We start from the raw sequence: 13,505 nt of genomic DNA, 5'->3' as shown, positions 1-13,505 counted from the left end.
AGGACTATGGAGGAGGCAGAGTGCCTAGAGAGCCCCTCGACTCAAGACACCCCCACTGCACTTGGGAGGAAAGGCAGGGCTGGGGGATGGAGGCACTGTGGGGGCCTTTCCTATTTGGCAGCAGCTGCAGCCATGCGCACCATAGCCACAGCACGCAGCACACATCTTCTGTCTCACAGTGATTGAAGATTTTGCCAAACCACCGGTCAGACAGATTTCCCCCCAAGCCCCACATTAATTGATTTTTGGATTCTGCAACCCAAGCTCAAGCTCCGAGCTCACTGCTGAGCTCAGACTCCTGGGTGTCCCACAACGGCTTCGATGTGGAGGCCATGACGCTGAAGCCAAAGTTGTCAGACACCTGGGCTGCACTTGCCTGTGCAACGAGCCTGGGAAAGCAGCTCTGGGGATTGCACCCTCAGTGCCAGGGCTCGGGAGCCTCTGAGCTCAGGGAGGCCTTCAGGGACAGGCGCTCGGCCAGCTGCCTGGGTAGGCTACTAATGAGCAGATGTGTTCCAGGCTGTCTGCCCAAGGGGCAGCTGCACCTGGGCTGGAGAGCCGAGACTCTCTGGGGTTCTGCAGCCTCTGTCCTCCTCAGCCTGGCCCGACAGCCCCTCGTTCTGATACAGGAGGGCACAGCTGCCTGCCGCCCCTCCTTCCCCATCTCTGCCTCTCTAATCTTCCTTGAGGAAGATTCCATCAGAGGTTTTAGTTACATATTCCTACACCATGCCTGGAACATAGTAGGTACTCAATAAATCCAACTTTTCCTGAGTTAGTGGTGAGGAAAAGCTGGACTCAGGATCAGGCTGCCTGTGAAGCCTGGCCTGTAGCCTGCCAGCTGTCCCAGCCTCAGGGTCCTCACACCCACACGTGTGCGCAGTAACAGAGCACTTCTTGCCTGCCACAGTGCCTGGTTCCCAGTGTATGCCAGTTGAGTGATCCGTATTATTATTTTATCTTAAGAGAGGAATCCAGCTGTGTCCAAATGAGGGGTTGGGACAAAATAAAAGCTAGAATCCAGTCTTGCAGGTGGGGACATGGCACCTGGGTCTCCACCCTGACCCGTGCTGCCCACCCTCTCACATGCTATCTAGAGATGGCACTCCTTGTGGAATGCTGCGGGAGGTGCTCCACTGGCACGAAGTGGGTGGGCTCTTAGCACAGATCCAAACAGTAAGTGACTTTTCACACTCCCTTCGCATCTCCAAAGCTACATGCAAAACACTGATCTTGACAGGGGTTAGAACACAACTTCCAGAAGGCCTCTTTCTTTTTTCTTTTTTTTCTCCTTTTTTTTTTTTTTTATTATTATACTTTAAGTTCCGAGATACATGTGCAGAACATGCAGGTTTGTTACATAGGTATACAGGAGCCATGGTGGTTTGCTGCACCCATCAACCCGTCATCTACATTACATATTTCTCCTAATGCTATCCCTCCCCTAACCCCCAACCCCCTGGCAGGCCCCAGTGTGTGATGTTCCCCTCCCTGTGTTCATGTGCTCTCACTGTTCAACTCCCACTTATGAGGGAGAACAAGCAGTGTTTGGTTTTCTGTTCCTGTGTTAGTTTGCTGAGAATGATGGTTTCCAGCTTCATCCATGTCCCTGCAAAGGACATGAAGTCATCCTTTTTGATGGCTGTATAGTATTCCATGGTGTATATGTGCCATGTTTTCTTTATCCAGTCTATCATTGATGGGCATTTGGGTTGGTTCCAAGTCTTTGTTATTGTGAACAGTGTTGCAATAAACATACGTGTGCATGTGTCTTTATAGTAGAATAATTTATAATCCTTTTGTTATATACCCAGTAATGGCATTGCTGGGTCAAATGGTATTTCTTGTTCTAGATCCTTGAGGAATCGCCACACTGTCTTTCACAGTGGTTGAACTAGTTTACACTCCCACCAACAGTGTAAAACCATTCCTATTTTTCCACATCCTCTCCAGCATCTGTTGTTTCCTGACTTTTTAATGATCACCATTCTAACTAGCATGAGATGGTATCTCATTATGGTTTTGATTTGCATTTCTCTAATGACCATTTCTCTAATGATGAGCTTTTTTTCATATGTTTGTTGGCTGCAAAAATGTCTTCTTTTGAGAAGTGTCCATTCATATCTTTTGCCCATTTTTTGAGTGGGGTTGCTTTTTTCTTATAAACTTGTTAAAGTTCCTTATAGATTCTGGATATTAGCCCATTGTCAGATGGATAGATCGCAAAAATTTTCTCCCATTCTGTAGGTTGTCTGTTCACTCTGATGATAGTTTCTTTTGCTGTGCAGAAGCTCTTTAGTTTAATTAGATCCCATTTGTCAATTTTGGCTTTTGTGGCCATTGCTTTTGGTGTTTTAGTCATGAAGTCTTTGCCCATGCCTATGTCCTGAATGGTATTGCCTAGGGCCTCTTTTTAATCCAAGAAAGAAAGGGGGCAGATAAGATGGTGAAGCATTGCCAGGGTTCACGGGGAGTCTGCAGACCAATGGGTAAAGATCAAAGACAGCCTGACTGCTGTAACAGCACCCCTCTCTAAACAGGAGGGCACCCCACCCTGGGCATCAGCAATCCTGCACACGGCCATTCCCAGAGCAGCCTGCCTCCACCGCAGCACAGAGATGGGTCAGAATGAATGTCCACCCACGTCAGTGCTCTATCAAATGTCTGCTTAGAAGTTCTTTTTAGGCCAGGCGCGGTGGCTCACACCTGTAATCCCAGCACTTTGGGAGGCCGAGGCGGGGGGATCATGAGGTCAGGAGATCGAGACCATCCTGGCTAACACAGTGAAACCCCATCTCTACTAAAAATACAAAAACAAAATTAACCAGGTGTGGTGGCATGCACCTGTAGTCCCAGCTACTTGGGAGGCTGAGGCAGGAGAATGGCGTGAACCCAGGAGGTGGAGCGTGCAGTGAGCCGAGATTGCACCACTGCACTCCAGCCTGGGCGACAGAGCGAGACTCCATCTCAAAAAAAAAAAAAAAAGTCCTTTTTAAATAATTATTTTCTAAATATCCTGGTCTGTTCAAGCTGCCATAACAAAGTATCACACACTGGTAGCTTAAACAGCAAACATTTATTTATCAACAGTTCTGGAGGCTGGAAGTCCTCTTAAGATAAAATAATAATACGGATCACTCAACTGGCATACACTGGGAACCAGGCACTGTTGCAGGCAAGAAGTGCTCTGTTACTACGCACACATCTGGGTGTGAGGACCCTGAGGCTGGGACAGCTGGCAGGCTACAGGCCAGGCTTCACAGGCAGCCTGATCCTGAGTCCAGCTTTTCCTCACCACTAACTCAGGAAAAGTTGGATTTATTGAGTACCTACTATGTTCCAGGCATGGTGTAGGAATATGTAACTAAAACCTCTGATGGAATCTTCCTCAAGGAATATTAGAGAGGCAGAGATGGGGAAGGAGGGGTGGCAGGCAGCTGTGCCCTCCTCTAACAGGACGAGGTGCCTAGGCCAGGCACTTGACCCTTCTGAGCCTCAGTCTCCCCTGTAATGGGAGCAAATCTCTCCCCCAGTCCCCACGCGGACATCATGCTAAACAGACGGTAGTGCTTCTCACTATCTTCATTGCCATTGTTATTCTATTTAATGCTGAAAACAATTTTTTGAAGCCCCTTTCAGACCAAAAAGAGAAAACTGGGCCCTCTGTTTACTACTAAATGTGTTCCTGTTTTTTTGTTAATTAAAAGAAAAAACAACCTCCAACACCTCCATCCCGACCATATTGTTCCTGAAGTTTCCTTTTGCTGATGTATCTGTTGTTGTGGCATCAATAGTCGTAAACCACTTCCACTCTTACTGAGGTGTTTTGTTTTGTTTTGTTTTGTTTTGTTTAGATGGCGTTTCGCTCTTGTTGCTCATGCTGGAGTACAATGGCACAATTTTGGCTCACTGCAACCTCTGCCTCCCAGGTTCAAGTGATTCTCCAGCCTCAGCCTCCTGAGTAGCTGGCATTACAGGCATGCACCACCATGCTCAACTAATTTTTGTATTTTTAGTAGAGACCGGGTTTCACCATGTTGGCCAGGCTGGTCTCGAACTCCTGACCTCAGGTGATCCGCTCACCTCGGCCTCCCAAAGTGCTGGGATTACAGGCATGAGCCACTGTGCCAGGCTCTTACTGAGCTTTTTAAAGCACCCACTCAGAAACCATCAGGGAGAACCTCTTTCTTCAACCCCCCTGCTCTGTAAGAGCACTCAGAGCTCAAGAGATGACCTGTCTTCACGGGGGAAATCTAGTAACGCTGGATATGCAATAGGAATTCACTATGTGAACAGCAATTCACCACACCAAATACCCCCCAGATAAAGCTGGGAAAGTTATGGCTGTTTGGGGTAATCTGGAAAGAACCTCAGTGACAGTAAATAATTTTTGTTTGTACCAGAGAAAAATCTAAAACCAGCAGGAACTCCGAGGAGTTTCATTTTCTTTCTTAGGTGGAAAGCAGCCACATGAGAAGGGATGGCTTGTCAAGGTTTCAATCCTGTCACGGATCTCCAGCCTCGGAGGCATATTTTCAGTTTCGATTCAGCTGATAGGTGGGGAGAAAGCACCCCAGTTCTTGGAAGTTAGCTGTTTCTCCTCCTCGCAGACAACCTCCAGAGCAGGGCAGCAGGCAGCTGCTAGAGATTTATTTCTCCACTTAGTTGTCTCCGCTTGCGGCTTCCTCCCATGAGTGAGGACCAAGAGAAGCCCCCTGTCTCTGATGAAAGTGGGGGATGAACACTGAACCAAACCCACACTGCTCAGCACATTTGATGTGGCCAGAAACAGACTGCAAAGGCTGAGAAAGCTTTTCAGGGGCCGTCTGGCTGTGTGGGTGCGAAGACCTGGCTGTACTTGGAATCACCTGGGAAGACTTACAAAAATGGTTTCCGAGCCTCACCCGCAAGGATTCTGACTTGGTGAGTCTGAATCACCAAGATTCTCGGGGTGAGGCCCCAGAATCTGCCTGTATGTAGCCAGCAATGCTGCATTTGGACCTGCATCTGGGGACCTCTGGGCCACCCTGGCCCCCTTAATTTATAAAGCAGAACCAGCCCCAGGGTGGAGAATGAATGAGGTGCCTGTCACCTGGTTACACAATTTAAGGTGTCCTTAGTTATGCCCAGCTGACTCTAGCACAGATCTTCCTGGGCACTCTCCTCTACAGCAGCACAGGGTGGGGTGTGGGAGGGGAGTACGTGCCCATGCGGGCATCTACTGAGTGTGCCAGGCCTGTATCTCTATTATCTCACCTCTATCCTGTGAAGTAGATATTATTATCCCCATTGTACAGATAAGAAAACCTAGACTCAGAGAGGCTGAGCCATTTGGTCAAGGACACACAGCTGCTGAAATGACGAGGCCAAGTTTGAACCCAGGTGGTCCCTTCTTTGGCCCATGATTAACTACACCAGGGCACCCTCTCGACAGTGGTCTCCTCGGGGTTCTGTTGCAGCTGAGAGCACAAGCTTCTCCCCTGATCGCTGCCCAATAGCTTATTTCCAATGTTTGTTTGTTTGTTTTTCTGGTTTTTAGTTGACTTTCCATCATATTCAGCCCAGTGACCTCTGGTCCTCTCTTTGGCTCTTTCAGCGTTATTCGGTGTTTCGTGTTTGTGCACCTTAACTGCGTGGAAAAGTGCTCGGTCCTTGGGAACAAGGGCCACAGGGCATTGCTTCCTTCCCCAGGCACTAGCAGGGCACTAGCAGGCAGTCTGGCCATAGTAGCTGAGTGATGAGTGAACTGCTTGGAGGCTGCGCATGTTGCCCAGACTCTTTTAGGTCTATCTCCCCTAAAGGCATCTGTGAAAACACATAAAGCAACACCCTGAGGCAGCAACGGCTCCAGTCTGGGAGTCTGAGGAGCAGAAAGAAGCTGAGGCGGCCACAGGAGCCCCGTGGGCAGTGAGGTGAGGCCAGGGAGATGGGCCACAGCCGGTCAGGCAGGGCCTTGAAGGGCACGGTAAAGCATATGGATTTTGTCCTGAGAAATGAGAAGTCAGCTTTGACAGGCGAGGGCCATGCTCCTGTGGCCCCTGAGTCATCAGGCCGTGCTGCCTGCTGTACTGCTAGATGCCCCTTCAAGTCAGGTGCCCCACACTGTTCATGGGGTAACTCCAGGGCCTGGCTCTCGGTGGCGTGCAGAGGCATTTATTTTATTTTACTTTTTTGCTGCTTTGCACCAGGCAATGGAAGAATGAAAGGCAACCCAGAGTGAAATTAGGATTACAATTTTACAAACGTCTGTTTCTGACGCAGGAAGCACATCATTTGTCCACATCACACTCTCTTGGAATTTATGACAAAGCCAGGTGAGAGCCGGGCTGGGAATGACCTTTGTCCAAGAAAAAAATGTTTTGCTGAGTAAATTAAGAGTGCAAATGAGACTGGGGAAAAAACTTAAATTGTACATGAAAACCTTTGAAAATATTTTAGTAATGTCAACTTAAGTACAATTGATACCTGGATTGCCTAATTCCATAATTCAGGAAGCTTCCCACTCACCTCCACAAAATATTAGTTTGAATTAATTATATTTAATTATATGTGAATGCCTCAAATTAAATGATCCCAATGCTCACTGTGTTGTTCATAACATTTGAAGGCTGTGATCTGACGTGGAAAACCCTGACCTCTGCATGTGCACACTCACAAACATGTCAACACTAGCCCTGTTTTTAGTTGATTTTTAATATTATACAGCCCTATACTTGAGTCTACCTTTGATTTCAGCCTCTTTAATTCTTCAACCCTGTGGAGTTTTCTAAATAGGCTCTGCCAGCTGCTATCAATACAAGCAGATTCACACCCCAACTCGGGGTGGCACTGACTCCATTTCCTCAAAGATAACACAGAAAACAGAATAAAAGGCTGGGCACAGTGGCTCACGCCTGGAATCCCAGCACTTTGGGAGGCCAAGGCTGACAGATGACCTGAGGTCAGGAGTTTGAGACCAACCTGGCTAAGATGGTGAAACCACATCTCTACTAAAAATATAAAAATTAGCTAGGCATAGTGGTGCACCTGTACCACCCAGCTACTCAGGAGGCTGAGGCAGGAGAATTGCTTGAACTCAGGAAGTGGAGGTTGCAGTGAGCCGAGATCAGTCCACTGCACTCCAGCCTGGGTGACAGAGTGACTCCATCTAAAAAAAAAAAAAGAAAAAAAAAGGAAAAAAAAAGATACACTAGGCTTTATGTGTCAAGGGTCTTTAGAATGAAGTTGTCCCCCCTGATCCATAGGGGATATGTTCCAAGACCCCCAGTAGATGCCCAAAGCCGCAGATAGTACCAAACCCCTATACACACTATGTATTTCCCTGTGCATACACACCTACGATAGAGTTTAATTTGTAAATTAGGCACAGTACTCTTGTGCTTTGGAGCCATTATTCAGTCAAACACGGGTGACCTGAACAGAGGGACAGCGATCTGGCGGCAGCTGATGTGATCGCCCGGGGAGCACGCCCGGTGTGAGGATGCTGGACAAAGAGAGGGGTCACGTCCCAGGCTAGATGGAGCAAGATTTTGTCACGCTACTCAGAACAGAGTGCCATTTAAAATTTAGGAGTTATTTCTGGAATTTTCCATTTAATATTTTCAAACCTCGGTGTACTGCAGGTAAATGAAAACTTGGAAAGATAAACCTCAGATAAGGGGGACTACTGTATTCATTCCTTCACCATGGCGTGTCTGTGTCTGAGAATCTACCCTCAAAAACAATCTGGATGCAAAGAAGCCGTGAGATAGAGCGCAGTCCCTTCATTTCATAAAAGAATGAAACTAACTCAAATACACAAGGCAATGGGTGAGTAAAGTATTGCACTACCCTTAATGTAATATTGTGGGGCCATTGAAAACATGCTCACATGTTTGTGGAAATCTGAGAAGTGTTTCTATCTATGGCATTTCATCACATTTAAGACACTGTTGATTAGAGAACACACCACCATTTCACGTACCTTTAAGGAAGAAAAAAATACCCAGAATGGTTATTTAATAAGGGACGTCTAAGTAAAGCTGGGATCCTAAAGGGCTATTTCTTTGGTGGGAGGAGAATGATAAACAGCCTCGTCAGGCAGAAAGAGCCAGTGTCCCAGGCATGGACCCGGATGCAGGGAGGGAACAAAACTGCCCCTGAGGACGTGCACAAGCCAGTACTCATGCTGGTTTGAGTCTGAATTTGCACAAACATATGTTCTGGAAACACCTCAAGCAAATGCTGTAACTGAATTTAAGTTTAAGGTTATGTCAAGTTGGCAGTGCCCCCAGGTGACTGGCAGAAACAAATACAACCTCCTCTAGAAAGAAGTGAATGTTAACACCAGCTGACAGTGCCTGTAAAACATCAGCCACTGTACAGTGCAAGATCCAGAGACGTTAAAATGTGAAGTGAGTTTTAGAATTTACCATAAGTAAAAAAGAAGAATCAAATGGGTATGTGGAGGATGACATCTCTTTGCCGAGTAGACCGACTGGAAGGAAAAACTGGAAGTAAAATGTTCACAGTGATCTTCTGTAGGTGCTAAGACTACAGCATTTTCTTTCTTTAAACGAGTCTGCGTTTTCCAGCTTTTTGTAAAGTGACCATATAAAAAAAGGAGAAATAAGGAGACGCAAGTGAGAGAATGACTTTGGGTGGGGTAGTCAAGGAGGTGACCCTGAAGGAGGTGACACCTGAACTGAGAAGGGACCAGCACAGGAGAAGCCACCTGAAGAGTTCATTGCTACATGTGTATACAGGACAAGGACCTGGGGCACAGGGAAGATGCTTGATATGTATTTGTTAAATGAATACACCGGTTAAGGAAGGAAAAAGCTGCTAAAACAGGAGCCTAAGTCTCAAGGGGTCCCAGCCAGAGTCTGGCTCTTCAGGGAGCCATTCTCACTGGACTGAGCTGATAAACAGGGCAGGGCCGCCCACCTGGCCAACAGCGGGGCCCTTTGGAAAGTATGCAGCTGCAGAGTTAGCAGAGAACCATGGTTGTGGGTCTCGGGCCTGTTTCTCCATCTGTCAAATGAGGTTAGAGCTTTGCCACCTCTGTCTCTGAAGTCAGCTCCAGATTATATCGTGCTTTGAAATATTAAGCCACGTGCGAGCGTGAGGGGCTGTCACGCTCCAGGAGGTCCTCATGCGAGCCCAGCAGCACCTCCCTGTAACACTGGGAACTGTCAGCACCTCCCTGTAACACTGGGACCTGTGAGCTTCAGACAAGCTGCTTTGTCTCAGGAAGGTTCCCGTGCTCTGCTGCTCAGCCCACAGGAGATGTCACATCAGCTCCTGTCTTCCTGCCCGCATGCACTTACCATGTACGAGCCTGTGCTGGAAACTGCTAACAGAGATAAGAGATGGGTCCCTGTCCTTGAGAAAGTCACAGGGAGTCCAGAGAGTCAGATGAGCAAACAGGATGATACCCTGTGGGACCCGAGGGAGGGGGCACACAATCTGCTGCTGAGAGGCAGTTAACAGCCACCACTGGGGGGAAATAATGGAGGCATTGTAGGTTTCCTACATTGTTTCCTTTTGCTGTCACAGTTTTGGGAGGTTATCTCCATTTCACAGATCGGGGCTGGAAACTAAGTCATCTGTCAAGTTCACAGAGTCTGGACTCGCACCTGGGCTGGGGTGACTCAAGTCCATGCCCACGGGCATACTACCACACTGGTATGTGTGTGCTGGCAGTGGGGGGGCAGGGAGATGGGAGGAGGCTATTGTAGAGGTGACAGCGTGCTCTTCATTTAGAGACTGGGGCCAAGGGGTAATGGTGGGCAATGAGGCTGGCACAAGGGCCAGGTGGGCTGTGGATTCCTTGTGAAGAAGTTGATATGAGCAAATCCACAAATCCGGCCAAAAGGGAAAATTTCCCTGGGCTTTCTGCGCAGGTCATCCCCCTGTCCCAAGCCAGCCCCTCAGAGGACATTCAGCAAGGGCATCCCATGTCCTGCAGCCAGAGGGCTACAGGGAAAACTTAACTCCCACCAGCTTCCAGCTGCTCTGACTGGGACCATGCCCAGGTGTCACTGTCACCCTGGTCTGCTGTGGAGGGTGCCAGGCAAGAGTTCGCTCTCCCTGGAGACCCAGCTCAGCTCTTGCTAAGCAGTGGCCGTTGTGGGGCAGGAAGAGCCGAGCTGGGCCCGACCGCTGGTACGGAGCAGAATTCTAAGGAATTTGCAGATGGAATTGGGGTTACTAACAGGCTGACCTTAAAATAGAGAGGTGATCCTGGGTTAGCTGAGTAACCCAAAGTAATCACAGGAGCCCTTAAAACAAGGAAGGCAGAAGAGAGACTCCAGACATAAGGACTTAACCCACCATGGGCGGCTTTGAAGGAGGCCACAAGTCAGGAAATACAAGGGGCTGAGAATGAACCCCGAGGCCCATGGCTGGCAAGGCAACAGGAACCTCAGTCCCACAACTCGATGGAACTGCATCCTGCCAACACAGAACTCGAATGCAGGTTCACTGCCGGAGTGCCCACACCCAGATCTTGGCCTTGTGACTCAAGCAGAGCACTGGCTGGGCATATGATGCTGACTTCTGACTCTCAGTTCATGGCGGACAGTAACTGACTGCTGCTTTAAACTGATACACCTGTGGCAACTGGTTACCGAGGAAGAAAGATCACCTGGGCTGGAGAGTGGAGGGAACAGGGCCCAGGATGCTGGCGATGAAAGGACACAGGTCCCACTGTCGGTGCCATGCTGGCCACAGGAGCATCTCCTCTGGGACAGGAGCATCGCAGTCATGAGTAGTGTTAAATGCATTCCTTCACTCATTCAGCCAACGTCTCTCAAACATTTGCTACGATATAAGTGCTAGCTGGGTGTCTGGAGCTCAAATCTCATGAAAGGACAGAAGGCCAAACAGACAACACCCAGGGAAATGAGTCCCAGGATAGGAACAAGGTCCCCGCCCGCCCCTACCCCACCTCTGGCACCCAGATGCTGTGGGAGGTGAGAGAAGGGTCACTGGTCCACCAGGGGTCGAGGTTTCTCAGGGCTTGAAGCCCTGTCCTGGGTCTTGGTCCCAGGAAGGAGACAGAGGCCATGTCGGGGTGGGCCACACTCAGGGGGAAGCAGCAGACTGGCTGGGCTGGTACATGGACCATAAGGGACCTGGCCACCAGGTGTGCTGGGATCAGCTCAGGAGAGCCTCACAGTTCAGACAGGAAAGTTGGGACCGAGGATGCCAAGCAGGGGAGAGAGGCTGGGGTTAGGACACATCCCAGGACTTCCCCAACCGTTAGGACAGTGACCTTCAAACCATGTCAGCCCCTGCCCTCTGGGGCCATGTGCCCCCGCACACCCTGGCTGGGGGATAGCAGCCCGTGCCGGTGGCCTGGAGCACCACATCCACACACACCATCTGTAAGTGAATGAATTCACACTTTGGTTTGTGTACCAGCCTTGGGGACTGCTGTTCCGCCAGCACCTGGCACATAGCAAACAATCCATGTTAGCTTTACAGGTAAATAAAAGACAAAGGCAGGTGTCTGAGAGACTGGCCGCATCAGGGAAAACAGTGAAGGAGGGGTGTCTGATGCCCAGGACATGATGGGGGAGGGGTCAAGGCCTGCAGGCCAAAGGAAGCCAGCTGGGGACAGATGGCAGACAGCATCCCTCACCCTGTGGCACAAGCCTGGAAGCTAGGTCTGCCCTCCCTCAGGAGCTGTGCAGCAGAGCCACTGTTGCACTGTGACAGGACACCTTGATACCCGCTTCTTGGATGGAGAGGGTGCACTTGTTCTGAATGAGGAGCTCAAGGTGGGAAAATAAGCTCCGAGCTCTATCTTTGCCACAAAGATGGCAGCAGAGGCCCTGAGTTCATCTGACTACATAGGTGATTGGGAAGGACTTCTGACTGTTCTCGCAGGGTCCAGAGGACCTGACTCTGCCACCAGCTCCCGGAGGGTGGGGGCGCTCCTGGCAGCGCCTCCCCTCCACGGGCTCTGCTTTCCTAGTGGGGTCAAATCAATTACTTGCAGGTCTCTAAATGCAAAGTGCAAAGTTCCATGTATTGATTCATCTAATCCTCAAAACAATCTTGTGTGCTTTTCCAAGCCCATTTCACAGATGAAGAGGTTGGATTGGTGAGGGGGTTTTCCACTTTTACAAATTTTTAGTTGACAAATCCTTCTTGGGAGAAAAGAGTACAAAAAAGACCAATGTGTAAAACAGACAGATTGGAGCAACCCTGTTTAGGGGAGGAATGGAGGGAGATAAGGCTCTCCAGAAACAAGAGGCCCTGAAGACACATCTATGAAGTCAGCCTTCATGAAGGGCTGAGCCTGAGGACTGGTGAAGCTCACTCAGCTGGACTCCCTTCCCCAGGGCCACAGATCGCCTGTGGCTGAAGTGAAGTTGTGGAGAGCGCCTCGGGGGCTGGGACTGTCCGCCCCACACCTGGACACCCTGCTCATGCCCGCCTGGGGCAGTGCTGTGAGGGTGCGGGAGGGCCACTCCGCGGAGGCCCTGACAGGCGATGCGTTCCTCTGATGGCCTGTCCCACTTCAGAGCCCAGGACCTGCGTGACAACATCCCACACCCACCCACTTCAGGAAAAGAGGACTAGGAGAGACTGGTGAGGGCAGCCAGGGCTCTGCTGAGCAGTGGGACAGTGGGGAAGACAGAAATCCTCCAGGGTCTGCCCAGCTGGCCAGAGGGCGAAAGGGGTGCTCCAAATCACAGACCCGCTGCAGCCTTGCCCTTAGACACCACCCAGGTCTGTCCCCCAACTTCATAGACCAGGAAACTGAGGCCCAGAGAGAAAGAGGTGAATTTGCCTAGGTTTCTCAGCTGATGGGTGGCACGGCCTGGACAAGAACCCAAATTTCTTGACCTCTGGTCCAGTACCCTTTTCCAAAGGAAAAGGAAAACATGGTTTTGCGAGAATAACACAGAGACAGGGCCAAATAAGTCAAAATGAGGACTAGACACTTGAAGGTAGGAGCCCTGTATCTGCGACGCGATTCTCCGTTAACCTGCCGGGTGACCTGGGGCAGAAAGCAACCCCCAACCCTGGTCTGGATCCAGTTTCCTCCCCTGCTCCGCGGGACGCTGTCCAGGGGCCGAGTGGGGTCTAACACCCTCACCAGCACCTTCCACTCTGGAGTGAGAGGGACAGGTACAAGAGCGCCGCTGCCGCCTGGGATCTCTGCACAGCCACTTCGCAGGCAGCCTGAGAAACGTCCGTTGCTCCACCAGGCGGAGTTCTGCCCCGCGAGTCTTCATCCCAGGTAAGGCCCCCCCCCCACCTCGTGCACTGAGTCTACGCGCGGGCCTTTTCCTTTGAGCCAGGGATACACCCGCCGCCCCTGCGCCGGCCCCCACAGGTCTGCGCTCATGCACATCGCCTTGCATCCGTTCAGTTACCGGCACCCGCTCCCTCGCTCGCAAACTCCCGCACTAGCCCGGCCACCGCCTCTGCTCGCGCGCGCGGGGTGCTGGAGCCACACCGCGGGCGCTCTAGCCCCGGGCGGGTTCCCGGGGAGCCGCGGCTTGCGC

At 50.4% G+C, this 13,505-nt stretch overlaps 1 long non-coding RNA gene across 1 annotated transcript; it reads left to right on the top strand.

The window, feature by feature from the left end:
- Window positions 1–4,571: 4,571 nt before the first annotated feature.
- LOC129532169 (uncharacterized) lies at window positions 4,572–13,477 on the top strand. The gene is made up of 3 exons (XR_008677816.2): window positions 4,572–4,923; window positions 6,189–6,314; window positions 7,623–13,477. It is a non-coding gene; the product is annotated as an uncharacterized lncRNA (long non-coding RNA).
- Window positions 13,478–13,505: the final 28 nt, after the last annotated feature.

This window comes from Gorilla gorilla, chromosome 11 (genome assembly GCF_029281585.2).
Source record: "Gorilla gorilla gorilla isolate KB3781 chromosome 11, NHGRI_mGorGor1-v2.1_pri, whole genome shotgun sequence".
Lineage (NCBI taxonomy): Eukaryota > Metazoa > Chordata > Mammalia > Primates > Hominidae > Gorilla > Gorilla gorilla.
Note: the sequence above shows the minus strand (reverse complement) of the source record. Positions and strands in the feature narration are given on the sequence as shown.